At 40.1% G+C, this 25,347-nt stretch overlaps 1 protein-coding gene and 1 long non-coding RNA gene across 5 annotated transcripts in view; one reads left to right on the forward strand and one right to left on the reverse strand.

The window, feature by feature from the left end:
• Nucleotides 1-4,023: 4,023 nt before the first annotated feature.
• LOC140913104 (uncharacterized) lies at nucleotides 4,024-14,743 on the reverse strand. Of its 2 annotated transcripts, none has more exons than XR_012159472.1 (4): nucleotides 13,439-14,743; nucleotides 12,185-12,293; nucleotides 11,182-11,359; nucleotides 4,024-4,109 (listed from the first exon to the last, which is right to left on the reverse strand). It is a non-coding gene; the product is annotated as an uncharacterized LOC140913104 (long non-coding RNA). The 2 variants fall into 2 exon arrangements; XR_012159471.1 differs by lacking the exon at nucleotides 4,024-4,109 and adding an exon at nucleotides 10,408-10,567.
• Nucleotides 14,245-25,347, forward strand: part of KATNBL1 (katanin regulatory subunit B1 like 1) — a 51,434-nt gene continuing 40,331 nt past the window's right edge. Inside the window, exon 1 of one of the 3 annotated variants that reach the window (XM_073348821.2) lies at nucleotides 14,245-14,447. The gene's annotated coding sequence lies outside the window, so the exon portion shown is untranslated. The other 2 variants (XM_073348823.2, XM_073348822.1) reach the window with 2 other exon arrangements.

Here is a 25,347-nt window from a genome sequence, read left to right on the forward strand (position 1 = left end):
GTGGAGTGGTTGGGTGCCTGGAGCCTTCCACACACACACACCCCTCCCCACGTTCTTGGGTATCTGGGTGAGGAGGCTATGGAAATTGGGGAGGAGGGAGGACGGTTAAACAGGGGCTGCAGCAGCAGTCTGTGATCCTGCTGCCGTTCATGAACTTCCACCAGACGCCGGAGCATGTCCATTTGATCCCGCAGTAGCTCCAGTGTTGCCTCATGCCTCCTCTGATCTTTCTGCCACCACCTCTCCTCACGTTCATCGGCCACTTTCCTGTACTCTACTATTGTGTCCCTCTACACATTCTGCTGAGCTCTGTCAGTGCCGGATGACTGCATGAGCTCAGAGAACATTTCATCGCACGTGCGTTTTTTCCACCACCTCATCTGAGATAGCCTTTGGGACGGAGGAGGAAGGCTTGAAACATTTGCAGCTGCTGGAGGAAAAAAAGGGAGTGAAGTATTTAAAAAGATACATTTTACAGAACAATGGCTATACTCTTTCACGGTGAACAACACTATTCACATTACATAGCACATGTGATTTTGGTAGAAGATTGCATTTTGCATCTTATATTGAGTGCCTGCAGCTTTGGTGTTAGAGGTCACACACGCAGTGCCGGGCAACAGAATTCAGCTTGCAGGCAGCCATGGTAAGCCATAGTCTTTCAGCTTCTGCAACCTTCGTAACAGCAGCGCCCTCCTCTCCCATACCAAGCAAAGCACGTTGAGTTGGCCATTTAGTGTGGCGGTTTTCTTCTTAACGTGCAGCAGCAGAAACCAAACTAACTGCCCCCCCCATCCAATTCTCTGGGATGATTGCTTTACCCCTCACCCCACCTCATGGCTGGTATCAGGGAAGATCCCTGCTAGCCAAAAGCGAACAGCTCCGCACCAATGCCCCCCCCCCCCCCGCCCACCGCGTGGCTAACTGCAGGGAGGATTTCTTTTCAGCCACAGGCAAACAGCTCAGTAGGAACGGCCACTTCTGAATGTCCCCTTAATTAAATTCTCGTATTTCAACCAGGTTACCATGAATGATATCACTCTCTTGAGGATAAAACAGAGAGATAAAGAACAGATGTTGCTTGAATGCCAGCAAACCCCGGGACCATACGCTGCCAGGCTTTGTCATGCAATGATACCAGATTACTTGCTATTAGCATGGCGTGGTAAAGTGTCCTACCATGGAGGATGGAATAAGGCTGCTCTCCCCAGAAACCTTCTGCAAAGGCTTTTAGAGTACCTCTAGGAGAGCTTCATGGAGATGTCCCTGGAGGATTTCCGCTCCATCCCCAGACACATTAACAGACTTTTCCACTAGCTGTACTGGCCACGAATGCATCCCAAGTCCTCAGGGCTAATTAATCATTAAAGAACACGTGCTTTTATAACAGGTATTATATTTAAAAAGGTACACTCACCAGAGGTCCCTTCTCCGGCTTCATTGGGTAGGGAGGGTATTTCATAGAAAATCAGGGTTGGAAGGGAACTCAGGAATGGTGAAGTATCAAGGAACATATGAATCTTCAGTGCATCTGTCATGTAAATATCTTGCGACACCAGCTACAACAGTTCCATGAGAACACCTGTTCTCTTTCAGGTGACATTGTGAACAAGAAGCGGGCAGCATTATCTCCTGCAATGTAAACAAACTTGTTTGTCTGAGCGATTGGCTGAACAAGAAATAGGACTGAGTGAACTTGTAGGCAGAGAGAGACCTGTTTGTCTGAGCAATTCGCTGAACAAGAAATAGGACTGAATGGACTTGTAGGCAGAGAGAGACCATGAAAGTTTTATATTGTTTTATTTTTGAATGCAGTTGTTTTTTGTACATAATTCTACATTTGTAAGTTCAACTTTCATGATAAAGAGATTGCACTTCAGTACTTGTATGAGGTGAATTGAAAAATACTATTTCTTTTGTTTTTTACAGTGCAAATATTTGTAATCAAAAGTAAATATAAAGTGATCACTGTACACTTTGTATTCTGTGTTATAATTGAAATCAATATATTTGAAAATGTAGAAAACATCCAAAAAATTTTAAATAAATGGTATGATGTTATTAACAACACAATTAATTGCAATTAATTTTTTAATCACTTGACAGCCCTAATTATTTATTATTTGTATTCTCCATGATTCCCATGTCCAGAAACAATTTCTAATACAGACCTGTTTCTTACAAAAAGACTATATTGGACTGTTCTAACTTCTAGATATAGGGGCAGTAGAGATAGGGAAGTATTAATGACATTGTACAATGCACTGGTAAGACTTTATCCTGACTACTTTGTACAATTCAGGTCACCCATGTTCAAGAAATATGAATTCAAAGTGGAACAGGTGCAGAGAAGTGCTACTAAGATGAGCAGGGGAATGGACAGCCTACCTGATGAGCGGAAACTAAAATAATTTCACTTGTTTAGCCTAAAAAAGTGAAGGCTGAGAAAGATATGATTGCTCTCTAGAAATCCATCAGAGAGTAAACACGAGGGAAAAGAGCTGTTTAAGCTAAAGAACACTGCTGTCACAAGAACAAATGGATATAAACTGGCCATAAATAAATTTAGTCTGGAAATTAGAAGATCTTTAACCATCAGCGAGGTGAGGTTCTGGAACAGCCCTACAGCAGAAGTAGTGGGGGCAAAAACCTAACTAGTCTTAAACTGGATCTTGAAAAATTTATGAACAGGATTATATGAGGGGTTGTCTACAATACCAGGGGCCTGGACTTGATGACCCAAGAGGTCCCTTCCTGCTCTGTGTTCCTAGAAAATGTTTCCCATCTATAAAGGTGACTTGCTCACTAATACACCTTATGTGAAAAATAAAATAAACAACGTACAGTGTGGTCACACTAGTTTACCTCATCCCCTGAGGCAATTTAATACAATGTGAGTGTGAAGATTCTTCTAAACATTCAGACAAAATGACATGTTAAACTGAATGTTTAAGCTCTTTGATACCTGAAATAAACAGATACACATTAATTATGTAGTCTGCAAAAAAATTCACTAGAGTGAACACTGGGAACACACAGGAATTGTAAAGAGTGTTTTGTTATAAGGAACCAGGCTTTGGCCTCCTCTTATGTGGGATTACATCAACTCCATTAATGATATCCTCACGCGATGACTGAATGAAAGAATTGTCCTAACAGTAAAAAGTAGGTGCTACAGTCATTATAATGCTCATGGTAATAGTGATGACACTGAGTCTATTAGAAATTGGACCTCAGTGGCATGAATCTTTCTGTGAGTATCCTAAGAAAGAAAGTGCAGCAATAAGCATTGTTAATCAAGATAGACCTACACGTCATACATAATTGGTAAGGGTCCAGGAAGGCTAAAAGGTTAAAATGCTTTGTTTGAATAATTATAGGATTTGAAGGATTAAGCTGAACTGAAAGATTTAAGGACATAGAAGGATTAACCAAAAAATAAAAAAGAGAGAAATAGAGTGAAGCTATGGAAGGGCGGTCAGAAAAGAAATTAAATTCAGCAAGCTATATGTATAAGAAGAATTGTTAAAAGCATTTAGAATCAAAGACTTAAAATGCAGGAAATATTCTTTCCTTCTATTCTGCTGGTTATCCAATACCTGAACATTTTAAAGAAAAAACAGATTTAGGATGATTTCCTGTTTTAAAAAAAACTATCAATATGTCAGAGGAGCTGAAAGTTCTAATTAGAAAGGGTAGACATGTCAGTTGACAATGCTTCCATCACCTCCCCAGCTTTCTCAGATCTGAAAGTCTACACTCACTAGCTACCATTAGATATGAAACCCCAGCATGTAATATGCTGGTGAAATTTACACCCACTGATGACTATCACTGGAACCTGTACATAGAAGTAAGGTGAATCCCAATCTTTACATTATTCTACTATCGTGAACTTTTAAATTTTTTTTTAAGTTTTCAATAATTGTATTTTTAAGAGAAAATTACAGTAAAAAATTAATAACAGTGGGACTTACCTTGTCCTGAAAGGACAATTTGCAGGTTTCAGTGCTGATATATTGCCATTGTATCAACAGCAGCTTCCATACTTCATATAATATCATGCAAGGAGCATGATGTGATGATCCATATCTCATGAAGTAGGAGACCTGGCATGTTTGAATTTCAGAAGAACAAAAGAAGAACAAAAACAGAGGATATTAAGTTTGAATGGTGTCAGGCTTTATTCTGCATCCATCATGCACTTGAGCATTAATGTCAATAGAGCTATTTAAGAAAGTAAGATTTGAAGGATGAGAGCTGAAATCCCCTTGGATGCTGAAAGGCTCCCTTAAACTTTTTATTAGGTGGTAATTCAACACATACAAATTCAACAAATACAAATTCAACACATACAAATTCAACACTGCATTTTCAAAACAATGCAATACTGTGGGGGGAGGGGAGGAAAGCCTTTTCCTTATCCTTAGTTCTTTTTATATTTTTTATTATCACCTTTAAAAGAAAGAGAGGCTTGAAGGTTCATTGAGGTAATTTGCAGTAGAGAAGCTAAGGAAGAGGACAAAACAGGACAAGAAAAAGCTGAAAGGAGGAATCAATTTTTGAAACGGAGAAAGGAAATAAAAGAAACAAGAGGTGAGGAATGTAATAAATATGTAAATGTATACAAAAACTAGATAAAGGGTTCAAAACATGATGTTAGGGCAGAAGAAGACAATGAGAAAACAGAAAATTTAATTTTAAATTTGTGTTCAAAATCTATATGACTTTGCAGTAAATTATATTTCTGTCAAAAAATGCATTTTCTGACAGAACACTGTTTCAAGAAAAATGTTCCAGCCAGTTCCCGATGAAGATTGACTGATTCTTTTAAATCTATCTGCTGTCTTTCCTACTGTGGGCCATGATGTAGTGCTAATACATCTGTGGACTATCATCCATCCTGAGAAGATCAACTAACAGGACCAATATATTCTCTAAGCCCAGGTAGAAAAACAAACTGTATGGAGTTGAGGAGGCCTGAAAACACCAAAATGCTGCCGAACCTATTCTGCCATAACCTTCCTCAATAATCTTACCAGAAAAGAAAGATTAAAGACAGGATGATAATGGGAGACTGTCAACATCAATATTTTTTATCTAGAATCCAACAGCGACTTCTTTAAAAGAAGTTGGCATATTCATCTCCCAAATGCTTGCATTGACAATCAGTTTCAAAAATGGTTTTTGGCATCTTCCTGAGAGATCATAGGTCATAATTAGCAACTTCCTGGCATCTCCGTAAGCAGCACCAACTAAAACTATAGCAATAACTTTTCAAAAAATTGTAGACACATGCCCACATTTCGGTCTAAAACTTTTTTTCAGTTTACCATGTCCTTTGTTCTGGCTGGTTAGTCCTGAATGAGTTTCCTAGTCATTTTTAATTGACGCAGGAGTACTTGTGGCAGTGTTAGCACCTGCATTCCCACACAAACAACCCTGCACTCTCGTAGAATCAAAATTAAGTACTCTCTCCTGGGGTCTCATTTATTAATAAAAAGGTTCTTTCAAAATTACCCTACGTTAAACCCTCAGCCTAAATATTTTCCTTGGGATTAGTCGCTCCTGTCTAACATATCTCCCTACCTGGAAACCTGGAATGGTTTTCAGGCTAACCCTATCAGCCTGTTACACTGTGGGGCCACAGGCTATGTCAAATATTTTGTTTGATTTGTGTACATTTAATGCTGGTGTTGAAAGGTGCTTGACTGACAGCCCTAACAGTAGCAAAGCAAGCTTTCTCCACTTTCCTATCAATGTGTTCACAAGCCAACCTCTAAGGTTCAGAGGAGAGTGTAGTCCTCTTTCCCATTGAATCTTTGGTCTTCACCTGCATGCTAATTCTGATAGCGTTTTTGTGATTTGGATACCTGACCACTAGGAATAGGACTGAGCCTATCACTTTATTCTACATAGGTCACTGAACAGACACCAGATGGTAACAACATTCTGTCCCTATTAATCTGGGCTAGATTTGATTTGGCAATTTAGAAGTGAAAAGCTTTATCCTATTACCAATCCCCTGAATCATCCTGTCACCAACCAATGAGCTAAAGATTAAGTATTTAAGTTCCAGAGCCTCAAATACCTAATTTACTACATATTTCAGAGTGTACATTACAGTGTAGATCTAAGATAAGGTATATCACATTATTGTCAAAACATGCTATTGCATCTGAACCCTACATCAGGAAAAATAAGAAAGGAAGTCGGGCTGGAAAAACAAGAATGCCAGTTGGCATACTGCAGCCTTACACAAATAATTGACAAAGAAAAGTTTGCAAAGGATAGAAAAATACGAGTGAAAATGGAAAATACAAGTAGGCTGTTGTGAAAAAAAGCAATGTGGAAAAACAGGGACAAACTAGGACAAGGAAAATGCACATTATTATGACTATAATTATAAGGCAGGAAATAGTAAGACACACACAGCATCCTAGATTTGAGAAAAAAGACTAACCAATTTATTTGAGCATTCATCGGATGAAGTGAGCTGTAGCTCACGAAAGCTTATGCTCAAATAAATTGGTTAGTCTCTAAGGTGCCACAAGTACTCCTTTTCTTTTTGCGAATACAGACTAACAGGGCTGTTACTCTGAAACCTAGATTTGAGAAAGACTCAAAACAATAATATATTATAACATTGTACATGCTCTACATCTAGGTAGAATCTCAACTGTAGAAAAATTTGCTTTCTCATTAAAATGCACTGCCACTTCCTCACTTTTACTTTTACTCATATTTGTCACACTTACCTAACTACAGGCTTTTTGCCAGAGAATCAGGCTTTTGAAAGCCTGTTTCCCAGGCCCCCAAAACTGTCTCCAAAATCACCACCAAAATCTTAAACTGTAGCCATAAGTACCACAAGTTATTTGCAGCTGTGAAAATGATGCTAAATATATAGTTCAAGCTGGCTGTGAAGGAGACAACCCTTGAGTTCTTGAGCTCCTCCATATCCAGATTCACTTACTTTAATTAAATTCATTATTTTCAAAATAGAAATATGCTTGGTGTCAATTTTTTCAAGCAGCGCAGAGAAACCTCAAGCAAATGCAACATAGTAGGGAGAGGGATTAAATAAGACAAGAAAAAAATAGGCTTTTTATTTTTCCCTTTGCTGATAGGTATGTTTATAGTCCCTTAACTATACATATATTTATTGTGTGTGTGTATACAAGTCAGTTAAATACAAGGTCTCACTGATCTATGTGGCAAGGAGAAAACTACTGTTTTGGGAGATGTTTTACTTTTATTAGTTTTATTTTTTTTATTCCTTATGTGTTTTGTGCAGTTGGATTTATGGTAACTAAATCATAAATCATGACTACATCGTGGCATATGAAAAATATTTGAAAGTATGCTCTGAAGGTTTGACCAGCACTTATTCAAGATTACCTGCATAACTCATTCATGCCTCTGCCACTCATAAATAATTAAATAATCCCAACCTCCTTTGATAAAACTTTTATATCACACTGTCACATCTTCTATATGTGTATATATATGTGCAGTTGTAGTAAATTATTACTCTAAAGAAGATATTATAAACCATATTTTCCACTAATAATACTTTTTTAGTTGAAAAAAAAACATTTTTAGAAATATATAAAGTTTTCCTAAACTTTTTAAATAAAAAATATTAAAAATACCCTTTTTCTACATCAAAAATTGAATTTAAAATTGGTGGGCTTTTGATTTGTGAATTTTTATTAATTTTTTATCAAAAAGTCTCATTTTTTCATTTGTCTTCCTTTTTTAAAATAGTAAATATTCAAAATTAATATTTTAATTTTGATATACATTTTTAAGAAAAAAATCCCATGACTAACTGACAAAAAATATTAAATGCTATTTTATTTAGACAATTAAAAAAAAGAAAACAAATAAACCAAAAAATCTAATACAATTTTTCAGTAAATGTTGATTACATCAAAAATCAAAACAAAAACATTAAAATGATTTGAAATGTTCTGTAATTCTCTTTCTTCAATCAATTCTCTAGATAACCATATAAAATTGCAAATTCACAAAGTTCAAAGAACCAAAACCAATTAACAAAGGTGGATTTTTTTAAAGAATTTGTGATTGTCTTGTCCTGCTTTTGTCCTGCCTCCTGTACTTTGAATATTATATTTTGTATGTTTTCTCTTTAGATTGTAAGCTCTGTCTCTCTAGTTGTCTGCAAAACACCTAGCATGCATTTGGGTATTTTGGTTCCAATTTCGAGCTGTGGCCATGCTGAGCTCACTGCAGCTTTGGTTGGGAGGGAGCAACATCATGGATATATACCACATTTGTGGCTAGTGGATTCCAGGACTGGTCAGGAATCAGTTCAGCCCTCAGCGTAAGCTAGAGCAGCCTTTGGGCAGTCTAGAATAAACTGGAGCATAGAGCCCATTTAGCCAAATTCCTCTCCCCAGACCATATCCCAGATACACCACCTGTGGGAGTGTCAGCTACCCAGGACAAGGGCAGTCTAGCCTAGTGGTCAGAGAAGGCATCAGGAGCCAAAGCCAAGGGTCATACTGGAGGGCAGGAACTGGGTACCAGAGCTAGGAGTTGAGCCAGATTCAGTACTCAGCTATTGGTTAAACCAGAGGGCAGGAAGTGAGCAAGCAGGGTATCAAGCAAGGAGAGGTTCAAGGCACGGGCAGGACTGTGGCAAGGCTGGGGGCAAAGCAGGAACAAGGTAACACAGGAGCAGGCACAGTAGTAGGTGTGAGCATTGAGAAGGCAGTAAACTGCTGCTGCTGACTTGAGTCAGCCTACTGGTCTCTACAGCCAATCATGTGACATGGCTACTCAGGCAGCCTGCTGCAGGCCAGCTACTGATGAGGCTGCCTGGAGACTAACTCTGCTGCAGGCTCTGATTCCTGACAGGAGACAGATAGGGTAAAGGAGTTTTCAGAAAATTGTCCCATCATGTGGAAAAGTTTTTCAACAGTTCAGAACCTGGAAATCTAAAGAGAAGGAAATACCCAGGTGTATGGAAGCAGGAACTAGATGCATGGAGAGCCAACTACTCAACAATACAGAGCTGATCTCTCTAATCACTGTCAGCATGATTCTAGTCTCCCTCAGTTTCACATCAGAGTTTAGCATCTCTTTTCGTTCTTTGTACAGCGCCTAACACAGAGGGGTTCTGGTCCATGACTGGGGCTCCTATGTACTATGATAATAAAAATAATGATAAATAATACTAATTTATGGAGGGGATGCCACAGGAGTTAATGCTGTCCCAAAAGGACTTACAGTCTACACTACACTACAAACTTTTGCTAGCATAGCTATGTCACAAGTTGTGATCCCTGATCAAAATAGCTGTGCTGGCAAAAGCCCATAGTGTCAATGCAGTTATACTGGCAAAACTGCACTTTTGCTTATTTCACTTATTTGGAATAAGATATGCTGTCAAAAAAATAGCTTTACCAGCATAAGCTATGATCAGACTTTGCCAGTATAGTATACTGGTATAGCTATACCAGCAAAATGTGATTAGTGTAGACCTGGCCTCAATCAGACAAACATAGAAAATTAAGAAAACAGATAAAGGAAGGAAAAGAGAATGGAGAAATTAGGATTAAGGCAAAGAAGGTGAATCATGAAATATTGCAAATCAATCTTATAAATTCTGATTTGCTTTTTAATTGACAGTGAAGTAGGGCAAGAGATACCACAAAAGTGGAAGTAAGCAGTAGAAAGTAAGGTGAAAGAAATGGGGTTTGAGGAGGTATTTGGAAAAAGAGAGTGAGGATGCTTGGTTACCAGAAGAGGAATGTCTTTCCAGGCATAGGGAGCAGCATAAAAATAGTCATCAAGTGAAATACCAAGTGGACTGGGGGTTGTTTGTGTATGTATGTCTGAAAGCAGAATTGGGCCCTAAGCAGAAGTTATAGTGCTATTACCTCTTTTGACCCCTAGGTGGTGCTGCAAAACAGCTTGTCTTCACCTGAGGTTTTTGATACCAGCGTTCAGTAGCAAAAACATGATTAAATTTGGCAGCCCTGACTAAACAAACTAGTTACACTACTATCCTAAAAGCTACATACATGGTTATGTGGCTTTTTTTATTAAATAAAATAAATTGCTATTGCAAAATCTTGATTTATCTGTACATCCAATATCCTGAGTGCTGCTAATCTTTTTGTATAGTTATATTTTTTTTCATTTCTGCAAAATACATACTTTATAATGACAAGTTATTTACGTATCACAACTTATTTTCAGGAAGTTAGAATTGTTTCAAATAAAATAACACTTTGTATTTTGCAGTAACGTACTTAATTCTTCTTCATGTTACTACAGTCTTTTTTTATTTCCAGTTGATGGTGGCATTGTTTTGAGATATATTCTAGTAATAATACAAGAGAATATGTTGGTTGTGGGATGAAGTACAAGGTGTCTTCAGTATTCATCCACACTGACAATTATTTTTATTAGGGTAGAATTACTGTACAATTATTTCATTTCAACACATACGCCATCATGTTGCTTTTCTACAGTTTTTTCTGTTCTGGCATATGGATATGGAAGCTGTGGAATTGTTCCCTCAGATTTTAATCTGAAAGAAAAATGTCAAGTACAGTATATGCCCATAAAAACATGCTGTACTGTTTTCAAAACATGACAAATATAACATTTTTGATACATGCTCTTTAAAAGAAGTATAAAATGGGTAAGGCAGTATTCTTTAGTAGTCAGAGCACACTGCTCTGAGCCACGAGCTCTTGAGTCCTATCTGCCACTAGTTCTGCTATTGATCTACTTATCTGCCTCACAGGGGTGTTGTGAGAACTAATAAATTAATATCTGTACACTGCTTTGAAGATGTAATGCACTACATAGCTGCTAAATCCACAATATTAAATAATTTTTACTGGAGAGATCCATACTTTCCTTTAACAGACATGATTTGAAAAACAGGTGGAACAGGAACAAAGTGGTGTTTTTTTAAAGGAGCAAAAGAGGCTGATGAAAAGCCCAATAAATTACACAGTAGAATTATTAAATAGGAGAGCCACAGCCTTTCCCAAAATTATATTGAATATCAGATCCACCTTATAATTTGTGATGTCCCAGCCAGAAGGAAGCATTAGATGATGAATTACCTTCCCATTCCAGTCCCACTGCATAAGGAGAGCTATCTGGTAGTGAGTTACACATACACACACTTACACTTCCTAATGTTGCTGGAGGAGGAGATTGGGCTGGCCTGTAACCTGCAAATTCAGTTCTGTTTTTTCTCAAACTGTTTGTCTTGTCCATTTAGATTGTAAAATCTTCAGGGTAAGGACTGTCTCTTACTATGTGCCAGGCACAAAGGGAATCAGATCTTGGTTGGAGCCTCTAGGTGCTACCGTAATACAAATGAAGACAATAAAATAATAATAATTATTAATAGTAATAATAAATAATAATAATAATTAATACAATACCACAGGGCCTGATAATTTTCCTGGAAGTCTCTGCAATTTCTCCAGGTACTGACAATCCCTTTATATTTTGTTTTTGTTTGATTTAATTAGCCACAAGATATTGAGGGGAATCAATTACTGTGTTACAACAAAAATCCCTCTGGACATCACACTGTTTTCTGAGATTCTCTCTACAGCTATTAAAAAAATATACTAGGAAACATCCCTGCCACCATCATCACTACCAAACATCAAAACTTATTTAGTTGGCTTATTTTAAAAATGTATTTAGCATCCATGATGTGTTATGGACACACTTAGGGACATTGATCCCTACTTGAGAAGATCAACATCTTCAGATATGTGTTGTGCAGTCAAATAATAGCCAGACATTTTAGCAGGACCTATGGTAATATGATACTTTCCCTTCTTTTGATACTGGTTTTGCCAATATGGCACCAAATTTCTCAACATAGTACAAAGTAAGGCATTAAAAAAGGATCTGTAATAGTTTTATATGTCCAGACATCCACAACTCACGTGCTCTTAATTCAGTAAGAAAAAATTATGCATGCATCAAGACAATTTTCAGGAAGTTTACAGTTCCCCAAGTCACTTCTGAGGCTTGTGAAATGTCATCAGCTTGTGACATTGGATTGCAACATGAAAGACATTTTACACGTCATCTTGCTTTGCAACGTACCAACACAGTGTCACAAGATTATTACCTAGATTGAACACACTCAGGAAAATGATAAGCCTACCTTATGTTTAAATGCAAATAGTCTTTGAGTTATTCAAGCACCAATGTTCTTGGTCATCAAAGTTCTTAAAGCATGAAGATACATTTTTAATTTTCTCACTCAGATGACTCTGTGAAGAAAGAAAGGAACATCAGCAAACCTTCTCTTTCCAAAAATGTACTTTGAGGCTCACAAGAAGCATAAGAAATTTCAACCGAAAGGATAGAATTTTGGGTTGGTTGTTTCGTTTCATTTTCTTTTCTTTTTTTTTCCCCAGAAATCAGAATTTTTTAAGCAGGAGAGACTGAAAAGGGTCTACACTAGAAAGGGATTGCCCATGTAGTTATGGATATAGCTATACTGGCAAACTCTCCTAACCACGATGCAGCTTAAACTGGCAAAAGAGTTATTTTGCCAGTATCACTTACACCAGTAATCGAATGAAATAGTTATACCAGCAAAGTATGTTTTTTCCAAATAACTGTATTTATACCAGGGCTTTTGCCAGCATAAGCTATGTCAGTTATAAGTGTAATGCCTCCCCCCCCCCCCCCCCATACACACACACTCTGACATAACTTTGCAAGCAAAACTTTTAAGTATAGACCAAGACCTGAGAGGAATTGTGTGGGCAAAGGCCTTTATGGTGTTATGGGGATGGTGAGTCTGGGGGGTGTTGTGGATGTGATGAAGCTGTCTGAGGGAGGCTGTGTGGAGAAAGAGAGATGGGTTCTAAAGTTGAGACTGTGGGAGTTTGTGAGGGCAATGAGCCCTATGTAGGATGTGGAGGTAGTGGGTTAAGAGGGATTGTGGGGACAAAGGGTGAAATCCTGGCCCAGTTGAAGTTAATGGCAAAATTGACATTGTCTTCAATGCAGTCAGGATTTCACACAAATGAGACTAAGGGAGTTGGTGGGGAGAAGAAGTGATTGCCTGAGAGGGTGCTGAAGTGATGAGGCTGGCTGCAAGGATTATATCTACAGAGAGAATACGGGTAGGGCTGGGTTGGAAAATGTTGAGTATTTTCCATCAAAAAATTTCACTGATTTTTTTGATGAAACAACTCAATCCCATCTCCCCTTTTCCCTTTTTTCCCCTTGGAACAGTAGGCAGGAGGAGAAAAATAAGAAGGAACAAACATTTTATATTAAAAAATTTAAAAAGTGTAGGTTCATTTTATTGAAAAATCAAAAAAATTGAAGGAAACAAAAACTTTTTGTGCAAACATTATTTCCATCAAAAAGTCATTTTTAAGCCAAAAAAATATATACATACCACTATAATTGTGGGGACAATAAGGTGGTTTTGATGGGGGTCATGGTGGTGGGGACTGAGGGTAGTGAAACTGGGCTGTAGAGAGGGGTGGTTCAGACTGGTTAAGGGCTGCTTGTGGTGGCTGTGAGACAAAATGGGGGGAATGACTGTCTGACGGAGTTGTACACTGGCGGGCACGGGGAAGAGTTGTGGGACAGGGAGGTGGCCTGACAGAACTGTGGAAGCGGCGGGGCTGAGGCTGGGTTGTGGGGGCAGGAAAACTCCCTGGAGGTGGGTTTGGGGGGCAGCGAGACTGAGAGGCTTGTGAGGCTAGTGATGCTGAAGGGGGTTGGCACTGAAACTCTGTGAGGGACACTAGTTCTGGGGGTGGTGAGACAGTGTAAGGTATGTTGTGGGATGGTGAGGCAGGGGACGGGGAAGAGATGGGGAGGTGATGGGATGATGGGGCCCTGACTCTGAGGGGCAGACGTGGTTGGGGTAGCAGTGAGAGCCGGGAGAGTTGGAGCGGGGGCGCTGAAGGGGGCAACTGGTAAACCTTGCAGGGCGAGGGAAGAAGGGGGACTGAGGGAGAGCTGTGGAGCGGTGGTGGGACGGGTTAGTTAGAGGCTGGTGACAATGGAGAAGTAAAATCGCGGGGTGGACGAGACCAATAGGGGGCTGGAGCGAGGCAGGGATGTTGCTTTGCCTGCGGGCTGCCCTGGGCAGCGAAGCGGGTTTACACAAGAGCACTGGTGCGCAAGGAAGAGGCTGAGGCTGCCGAGTGACGTAAGCGGCCAGTTCCCCCGGTCGCCACCAGGGGAGGCGGTTTCGTTGCGCGGTGCGAAGGCCGCCGGCTGGGAGGAGGCAGGCCTCGGTGGCCCGCCCCGGCTCTCTCCGGCCCGGCATGCAGCGCGCCGCAGTTTGAATGGCGCAGGCTCTGGGGAGTGGGCCCCGGCGCTAGGACTGCCCCGGATCAGCGCCGCCTCCTCGGCTCGGCGTAGCCCGGGCGGAGCGGTACCATGAGCAGCGGGTGAGTGGGCAGCCGGGGTCTCGGGACCGCTCTTGGTCACGGCCCTTCCTGCCTGGGGGCTGAGCCCGGGACCGCTCCCTCTGCCGGGCAGCGCGGACGCCCCGCTCCACAGCGGGGAGTCCCGGCCCGCAGCTCAGTCAGGGTCCCGGCATGGATCGGCCTGGGGCGGAGGTGCTGGTGCCTCTGCGGCGGGGTTGTCCGTCATGTGTTAGACCCTGGCTGGTGCCAGGTGAGAGCCATGGCGGGAGAGGCTGACAGGGACCGTCTCTCCAGCCGTATCCCTTCCGGGACAGGTGTTGCTGCTGGCGGGGGGAGGGGTGCGCTCCTCTCTCGTGACACTTCCAGGCGTGTTGTCACAGGCCTCGCAGCTCGGCCTTTCCCAGGGCGTGGGCTAGCCCCTGACAGCAGCCCTGCGCCTCTCTTTTCCTACCCGCCCGGTGCGCGACCTTGCCACCTTCCTCTCCTCGCCCGTGCTGTGCCTTTCATGCGCATTGGCTGCCCCTTGGAAGGAGACGTTACCCGTGCCATTAAGTAGATGATCAGCCCCTTCATTTTACCTGGCAGAATGTCTTCAAATAATTGTACTTCCAAATGAGCAAGGTTGGGTAGATCTGCGTTTCCTAACAGGATGATGATACAAGCTCCAATTTAAAACGAGACACCAGTACGGCTGAAAAGCATATCCTGAGGTTTGCTGGTCTTTACTTTGTTCAGTGGGTGGAACTGATGTTTTATTCCTGGGGAAAAAGAAGGAAACTCTTCAGATACCTACAGACTGTTTGTGGCGGAACAGTGCATTGCTTTGCTAAAAGGAGTTTTGGTTTTCTGAGGAAAATACATGACTGTTGTGCTGGAGTCACTCAGTATATTTAGGTTTAATTACTGCTATCTGAACAAGCTTAGATAAAATACAAAGAAACGATTTAATTTGTAATGTCTGTTAACATTTTTAGCACTTCAGAAAAAAATTATTTTCCAAAAATAATTTTTTCACTGTGATGTATGCTACTCTTTTTTTTAGGACTGGCTTAAATCTATATGCATTTAAAAATAGTTACATTCTTGGTTATAGATGAATTTCCCTTTTCCCTACCACTCCCCTCCTTCCATTCCTCCTGAACTCCCTGCCTTAAACAGAGAACGTGATAGCTATGCTGGGTGTTCCGTAGAAAATTAAATGTGATTTCAAAGGGAATTTGTAATTTGCTAGTCTTCTTTGTTAGAAGGAATAAATAAAAGACAGTATCAAAACTATTCCATTCAAGATAGTGCTATCTTAGGTCTAAAAAACATTGATATATAGTCTTACATGTTATGGATAGGTTCTACAAAGAATTTTATTGAATTATTAAAATGAGCATTAGTTTGCATTCCTAAACTTATATTTGAGAATATAAGAGAAGAAAGGGGGGATTTGATAGCTGCTTTCAATTACCTGAAGGGGGGTTCCAAAGAGGATGTATCTAGACCAGTGGTTCCCAAACTTGTTCCGCCGCTTGTGCAGGGAAAGCCCCTGGTGGACCGCACTAGTTTGTTTACCTACCGTGTCCGCAGGTTCAACCCATCACGGCTCCCAGTGGCTGCGGTTCACTGCTCCAGGCCAATGGGAGCTGTTGGAAGCAGTGACCAGTACGTCCCTCGGCCCGCGCTACTTCCAGCAGATTCCATTGGCCTGGAGCAGCGAACCATGGCCACTGGGAGCTGCGATCAGCCAAATCTGCGGACGCAGCAGGTAAATAAACCGGCACGGCCCACCAGGGGCTTTCCCCGCACAAGCGGCGGAACAAGTTTGGGAACCACTGATCTAGACTGTTCTCGGTGGTATCAGATGACCGAACGAGGAGTAATGGTCTCAAGTTGTAGTGGGGGGAGGTTTAGGGTGGGTATTAAGAAAAACTTTTTCACTAGGAGGGTGGTGAAGCACTGGAATGGGTTACCTAGGGAGGTGGTGGAATCTCCTTCCTTAGAGGTTTTTAAGGTCACGTTTGATAGAGCCCTGGCTGGGATGATGTAGTTGGGGTTGGTCCTGCTTTGAGCAAGGGGTTGGACTAGATGACCTCCTGAGGTCCCTTCCAACCCTGATATTCTATGATTCGAGAATTGTAGTTATAATAATCATGCTTGCAGGAGGGCCAGTGAGACATGGTGCATCTATGTGTTTGTTTGTTTTTACCTAGTTGTCTTGTCTGTGTTACAGCTGAAATGAGACGATTACAAACCCTGTTGTAATGGAGACAAGCTATCAACATGGCATTTAATTAGTTTAAAAATAATGTGTTAAAAGTCTCTGTCTACTCTTTTGCTAATAATGCACTGAACGGTACCTTGTAGCCACCAAGACCTTGTCTTAGTTTAAAATCTTGTTTGTAGGGGCGTAGCATTTTATAGGCTAAGCATTCTAAAATTTTTGCCTAAAATATAAAGATCTATCCAGATCTAAATCCTGACTTCCAAACTTGGTCAGAGAGGCTGCACTGGTGACTTTGGAAATGCTAGGGACTGTGGCAACTGTGTAAATCACTTGTTGATCAAAGGGATGCCTTGTAGAGGTCAGGACCCAAATAATTAGTAGGAGGTGGCATGGATGTGTGGCTGAGCCACAGGTATAAATTTAGAGGGCTCCTGCAAGAGCTCCTTTTCAAGTAGAGAGAGCCCCTGACAAAGTGAGGGCGCATAGTAATGCAGTGAGCTGCCAAGGTAAGGAGAGTTTGGCTACATGGGGAGGAGTCCAAGGGATTTAAGAAATAGAAAGACACTAAGTCCGCAGCAAAGTAACTGACAGAAAAAAGAAAATATACCCTAAACTTAGGCTAAATAAAAAAGCCCCATGAGTAAAGATGCAGGCAAAAGACCAGCAGCAGGGTGCAGACTACTCAGTTTATTGCACTGATCTGTCTTGTGGGCAGGAGGTATATATGAGCATGCGGTGCAAGACATTCATGGCCCTCGGATACCGAATACATGCACTGGAATATTGAAAGTGTAAGGTGGGAAACTGAGTCTCAAGTCTACCCAGTTTAGCCTTAATCAGTTTTCACCTTCATTTTCACTATTTCAGACGACAATTGTCACTTATACTCTCTGAATGTATATTTATGCCAGGTGATAAACAGATAAGACAGAATTGACAGGAGGCCCAAGTTACTACATTCTGGGCCACTGGGAAGTTCTGTATTTCTTGATCGGTCATTGCCACCTCTGATCTTTAGCCTGGTCCTTGAGACCCATTCTTTCAGTTTCTGGTCTGGTGTTTCTCCAGTGTGGGCCTTGTTCACTTGGGTCTTAATAAATATGTAATGAGGAAATGTATAAACCTTTCTTCAGTCAGCATTAAGCATGTTAAGTGTTGTGTATTGTATGGGTTACCTAAAACAAAGTGCAAGCTTCAGTTTACACAACTGTCACTGTTTGTCATTCTGTTTCTGCATCACCCTGCTCCTGGATTTTCCCAGTAAAGGGAGCTTCTTGTCATATAGGTTTGTTTATTTTATACGTAGAATCATCTAGAACAGCATTATATTTTTCCTGTCAGCAGTAACATCATTTTAAACAAATCAGAAATTCTATTTAAAAGGAAAATTGGCAAAACAACACTTATGCCAGCAAAACTTTGGCCTAAGTGTTACCTCATTTTAAATGCATTCACTATCCATAATAGTACATTATTAAAGTGTAACTAAGAGAGCTCTTAATCACACCATTTAGCAATTCTTTATCTTTATATTTCAATATCAGAATCAGTGTGTGTGTATTATCATCCACTTTGGAGGGAGGGGAGAGGTTAAAGAGCATTCTGACCCCAAAATTTCAGTATTTTCTTTCTTTTTCATTCAAAATCCAACCTTATGTTTGTGAATAATTACAAAAAAAACCCCTTCATTAGCAATTTTCCCTGTTGCATTTTGAGGGGTACCTCTGTTTTAGGACCTTAATAATCATGGTTCCCCAAAAGGAAACCAGGGTGGCTGAAGTGGAGAAGCAAAGTGAGACAGAGGTAATGGAGAGATTTTTCAGGGACAAAGCAGAGTGGTCCCACCTCCTGTCCAACATCTCCTGTCCTGTTAAAGAGGATGAAAGTCTTGGGGCCGGAGAGCATCAACTGGAGCGGAAGGAAATGATCCTATAGTTGGGACTCATTTTCCAGATGATGTCATGATATCCTCTCACACTGAGGATATCCCTCTGGGAGTAGGGACTCCAATTTTTAGGGAGAGATGGGCAATAGTGGTGGGGATTCAATTAGAAGAACTATAGATAGCTAGATTTGTGATGACCGAGAGAACCACATGATGGATTGCCTGCTGGGTGTGAAGATAGTGGATCTCACATCTAGATAGTCTTACAGGTAGTGCTGTGGACTTGTCACTGGTATCTACATGTAACATGGAAGTATGAGAGAGAGGTCCTGGAGGCCAAATTTAGTCTCTAGGTAAGAGATTAAAGGCCAGGACCTCCATGGTAGCATTCTCTGTTTCCCCTTGCAGGGACAGTAAGACAGGCAAAACTGCAAGGTCTCAATGTGTGGATGAGACAATGGTATAGGGATGTGGCTTTATTTGGAACTGGGGAAGCAGTGGCCTGTACAGGAGGGATGGACTCAACCTAAAACAAAATAAGTTTAAAAAATCCTCTACAGCATTTTTAATCTTAAGGGGTGAGGGAAAGTCAATAGCTGGAGAGGAGCACATGGTTCAGTCAGATTATTAAAGGGGAAACTCTATATACCTGTAAAAGGGAAAAGGAAAAAGTTGGTGAAGTACAGGTAGGAGCTAGTGAGGAAAAGATAGATGAGACTCCCATTTAAATATAACACACAAACGCAAGCAACTTAAAACTGACAATGTCCAGGTGCTTATATACATAAGCTAGATGTTCACTCATCTCTTTTACATAGACTAGAATGCCTGGAATTAGACAAGGATATTGATGTAAGAAGCATCACAGAAACTTGGTGGACTGAGGATAATCAACGGGACACAGTAATAACAGGGTATAAAATATATAGGAATAACAGAGTAAGCAGTCCTTACTTGGGGGAGTGGCATTATATGTAAAAATAGAGCCAAATGAGGTAAATGAAACAAACTGGATAGAAATTCCATGCTTGAATAAAGGGTATAGCAATAGGAATGTACTATCGACCCCCTGACCAGGATGACAGTGATTGTGAAATGGTCAGGGAGGTGAGGGTACAAAAGTAGACAGGGCAATAATAACTAAATGTCACCTCAGGGCATCATGCAGAGAGAAAACTTCTAGACACCATAAATGACTGCTTCTTGGAGCAGCTAGTCCTGGAACCCATAAAGGGAGAGGCAGTTCTTGATTTAGTCCTAGGTGAAGCACAGGATCTGGTCCAGGAAGTAACTATAGTTGAACTGCTTGGTAATAATAATAATAATGTTATTAAATTGAACATCCTTGTAAGAGGGATAATACCAAAAAAACACACTATGGTAACATTTAACATCAAAAAGGGGCATTACACAAAAATGAGGATGCTTGTTAGATGGAAATTAAAAGAAGCTGTCATAAGGGTTAAATGTATGCAGAAACACCATAATTGAGGTTCACGCTAAATGTATACCAGTAAAGACCAGAGGAACAAAAGAAGGCCACTGTGGCTAAACAGCAGAGTAACGGAGGACATTAGAAGCAAAAAGGCATCTTTTAAGATTTGGAAGTCAAAATCTACTAGGCATAATAGGAAGGAACACAAAGGCTATGTTTACATTGGCAGCTGAACAACAAAACTTTTGTCTTTCAGAGGTGTTTTAAAAAAACACACACATACACCCCGAAAGACACAAGTTTTGCCCATGACAGATGCCAGTGTGAACTGCTCTTTGTCAGCAGAAGCGCTCACTGCTCATTGGGGGTCGAAGTTTTTTGGCGGCAGGAGAACTGACAAACAGCGGCTATACTGAGCACCTTTTAACGACATGGCTGTAGCCACACAGCCCTGTTGCTAAAAGCTGCATAGTGTAGACATAGCCAAACTGTGGCAGGTAAAGTGTAAAAGTATACTAAGGTGAGCCAAGAAAGAATTTGAGCAGCAACTTGCTAAAGAAGCAAAAAGTAATGGCAAAAATATTTAAGTACATCAGAAACAGGAAGCATGCCAGGCAGACAGTGAGGCCGTTACATGACCAAGGTGTTAAATGAGCACTCAAGGAAAATAAGGTCACTGCAGAGAAACTAAACATTGGTGTTCGCTGCAGAGAATGTGGTGTATATACTCACATCAGAGCTACTTTTGGGCAACAAATCTGAATTACTTTCTCACATTGATGTATCAATAGAAAGAGGTTTCAGAACAAATTGATAAACGGTAATAAGTCACCAGGACTAGAGGGTATTCACCCAAGAGTTCTAAAGGAACTCAAATATGAAATTGCAGAACTATTAACTGGTATGTAAAGTATCTCTGAAAGAAGACTGAGTCGTAGATGGCTGGATGATAGCTAATGTAATGCTGATTTTTTTTTTTTAAAGGGCTTCAGAGACAATCTGGCAACTAGCTGGTGAACGTAACTTCTGTATTGGGCAAATTGGTAGAATCTATAGTGAAGCATAATTATTGAACTCAGGGATGAATATGGTATGTTGGGGAAGATTCAACATGGCTTTTGTAAAGGGAAGCCATACTTCACCAATCTTTTAAAAACTTTGAGTGTGTCAGCAAACATGTGGGTAAGGGTGATTCAGTTGATATAGTGTATTTGGATTTTCAAAAAGCCTTTGACAAGGCTCCTCACCAAAGCCACTTAAGGAAACATGGGATAACAGGGAAGGGCCTCTTGTGGCTCAGTAACTGGTTTAAAATGTAGGAAACAAAGGGTAGGAATAAGTGGTCCATTTCTACAATGGAGAGAGGTAGATAGTAGGGTCCCCCAAGATTCTGTATGGGAATCTGTGTTGTTCAACGTACTTCCTTTCTCAGATCATTAATGAGTGAACAGTGAAGTGGCAAAATTTGTAGATAGTTAAATCCAAAGCAGATGAAATTTAAAGCTAATTTCATATTTTTGAGGTTAACAAGCAGAGATCTGATTTCTTCTTGTTGTTTTTTAAAAATGGGTTAATTTAAATCTTTGTGTAGACAAAGCAGTTTGTATTTTCATATATGAGCTGATAGATAGCAATCCCAGACTTGAACACCACAGGTTGAAGACAAGGCCCATAAGAATCTTTAGAGAGCCCAGAACAATAGCTTCGAGAGATGGAATCTCCCATTCGTTTCAGTGGGGTGTTAATTCCAGTGCCTACTGGTGATTTTAAATGTTGGTATTTGTTGATTCATTGTATAAGAAAGGAGAGAGAGGATCACAGATCTGTGCAGTTTACTGTGAGTTGATCTTATTTTGGTGCCATGTGTTGGTTTCATATTGGAGAATAGTACCACTTATTTTTTCCTAATCAAGAAAGACCCCAAGAAGCCACAGATATACTCAGTCCCCACCAAGGAGAAGCTAAGATAAAGGAGCTCAGAACATGTACAGTCACAATCTACTGAGCGTAATTTTTCATTTGGTTAGGCGTAGGGATGAAACTTGAAGAGTACTGCATACCCCCCGTTTGACACCAGCCCTTTGAAAACCTGAAGCTGAACCAGCTTCCCTTTAAACTTTCATTCCCATCTTTCTGCACACATTGACTTGTTATGAGAGGGTGCTCACAAACACTGTCTGATTTAGATTGGGTTCCGCTGAAGGAGGATCAAACAGAGAATGATCTTGTTTTTCCTGCACAAAAGTGCATCTGCCTTGGCATAGTGTAAGCAGGCACAAAGTGAAACTGGCAGCTTACAAAATTGCTTATAAGTATTCTTTTAAGCAGACTTAATCAATCTTAGTTTTAATATTGCTCTTTTTTTGTAAACATTGAGGGCCAAGGAGAAATGTGACATTCTTTCTGCTTCATGTTTAAAATTAAACCTAAATTCCTGCCTTACTACAAGTATTCACACTAATAATTTTTAATTAATGTGCATTGAACCCATAAATTATCATATCAAAATATGCAGTCTTGCAGATAGGCTGATTGAATGTTCTCTCATCACTGTAATTTCAATATGTCAAGCTTCTAATATTTTAAACTGGAAGCCTTTAACTACAATTTCCTAAGACTGAGGAAGAAAAATCTCTTAAAATTCCATGTTAAAGGCCACTATCCTCTCTTTAATAAACCAATTGGATATATCGTTTTATATATTGTAAAACAAGCTGTAGGTTTCTTTCAGTTAGAATACAGGAGACAATCAGTATGAAGTAATAACTAATAATTTTCTCTTGGTTTTGTTAGGTGATCTGTTACTTGCTATCTAAAATGCCTAAGGGTTTTTAATCTGGAAACACGTACTCATAGCTATATTGAGTGTTCTTAAGAGTGTCACTTTTTTAATATATGTTTGAAAAGATCTGTGTAGCTACTTGAACCAGTGACTGTCTTTCTGTGTGTTGAGAAGGTACCTACAACAGCATGAATTCCCAAACAAACTTTGTTAACTTAGGCCTTGTCTTTGCTAGGAAAAAAGATGTTTCCTAAAACACATGAAAACTACAGATTTCTAGTCTTCTAGGATTTTGTTGGCTACCATGTGATAAAAATACACCTTCCCCATCTTCCGCCATTGTGAACTTACCTGGTTACAATCCCTCAAATATCTTTCCTTGCAATGCAAATACTAAAAAGCAAGGAATTACAGCTACAGTCATATCTAATACAATATCGGTCTACAGTACTCCATTGTACCGAATGCCCTTTTTAAAATGCTGAATTTTAATTCAGTGATACTATTGCAGTCAGTGTGTGCACATCAAACAGTTTGAAAATAACATTACAGTGCACAGCCCTGGAACACACCATTTAAAGTAATACCAATTATAATGTTAAAATACAATATTGCACTAGGTAGGGGAAGAAGGCAAAGTAGATTACATAGTCAATTTATTACCTTAGTAAAATCAGACTAATAAAGTTTTATGCACAAATGTCTTCTACGTACATTCTTAATACCATAAGTGATGGTGGGATTATTTTTTTCCTTTTTCACTTTCTTGATGTGTGTGCTGAGGGTGATGGCATTACCAAAAAGATTTAGTGTGAATTTAGTGTCATAGTGGTAGCAGGGTAATGCTTGGAGATTGTTGGGTGGGACGGGACTGTTACCTTAACTTAAGATATTCTTGATTTTTAGTGTTTGTGTTGTGAGGAAATAATCTCAAAAAACCTTAACTCAAAGTTAACAAAGCTTTCTGTGACCATTTATACTTTTCTTAATGTTACATGTATATGTGGGGACAGAGGAGAGCTGTCTGTGGAGTTAGGAAAGTAATAAGATCTCCTCCATTTAAAACAGTGCACCAGGCAGAGAGAGCTTCAGTCTATGTGCCAGCTTTCTTTGGTGGCACACAAAGCTTTTTATGTGAAGTTGGGTGAACATGGAAGACTAAAAAGCTTTGAGTGCTGGTTGGAGAGAGCTTGTTTTTAGACTTTCTATGCCAGGAATGTAATGTTTCACACTGAATAGAATTGGCTTTTCCAGAAAACTGTGGTATAGGCTATTTTCTAAGTTCACTATTGTGGTTAATTTATTAACTCTGTGGCTCTGGTTCTCCACTACACCAATGGCTCTCAACCTTTACTGTACCCCTTTCAAGAGTCTTATTTGTCTTGTGTACCCCCAAGTTTCACCTCACTTAAAAACTTACAAAATCAGACAGAAAAATACAAAAGTATCACAACACACTGTTACTGTTACTGTTATATGGTACATTTTTACCATATAATTATTAAAATCAATTGGAATATAATTATTGTACTTACATTTCAGTGTATAGTATACAGAGCAGTATAAACAAATCATTGTCTATGAAATTTTAGATTGTATTGACTTCGCTAATGCTTTGTATGTATGCTGTTGTAAAACTAGTTAAATATCTAGATGAGTTTAATTTGATGTACTCCCTGGAAGACCTCTGCATAACCCTGGCTGAGAACCACTACACTGCTGCTGCTTAATGTCTTCCTTGAGGATTTGCAAAAGAGAGAATACTTGGGTGGTATAAAGATGGTTTATTGCAGTCGTTCTCAAACTTTTGTACTAGTAACCCCTTTCACATAGCAAGCCACTGAGTGTGACCCCCCACATATAAATTAAAAACACGTTTTTCTATATTTAACACTATTATAAATGCTGGAGGCAAAGTGGGGTTTGGGGTGGACAGTGACAGCTCACGACCACCTCATGTAATAACCTCACGACCCCCTCAAGGGTCCTGACCCCCAGTTTGAGAACTCCTGGTTTATTGGCTCTGTGCTAGCCCCTGTTGGAGGCATATCAAGGGACGGGGACATAAAGTACAGTTAACTTCCTGGCTGCCAGAATGTCCCTTGTGGCTGTAGGTAGTCAGATGTATTCAGACGGGCCATTAGGCTCTGAAAGCTGTACTGGGGGAATGGCCCAGTGCCAAGGTGGGCCAGGATCATGGCAGGGGAACCGAGGTTACAATGTGGCCAGCCAGCACTGCTTCAAACGTGTTGGCTTCTATTTAATAGAGCTTTTCAATTGTATTAAGCTAACACACTTGAAAAATACACATTTTGCCTAACAAGGCAGGGCTTTTATCAGTATAATTTTATATAATCCATTGCAGGTGACATCTACCCCAACCTCCAGCTAAACCTAACCTAACTTATGAAAAGTGCACAGACACTTATATAGTTAAATGGCAATGCTTTGACACTAAGGATCTTGCTTAATTAGTGCTACATACTTAGAGCTGGAATGTGTTTAATTGGTGTCAAACTAAAAGATGTAGAAATATGTAGTAGTTAAAATCTCTGACGGGCAAAAAGCGTTGGTTTGGTATAGTTCAATTGAGTTGGCTTAATGTGA

The sequence above is a fragment of the Lepidochelys kempii genome, chromosome 6 (genome assembly GCF_965140285.1).
Source record: "Lepidochelys kempii isolate rLepKem1 chromosome 6, rLepKem1.hap1, whole genome shotgun sequence".
In the NCBI taxonomy this organism is placed as follows: domain Eukaryota; kingdom Metazoa; phylum Chordata; order Testudines; family Cheloniidae; genus Lepidochelys; species Lepidochelys kempii.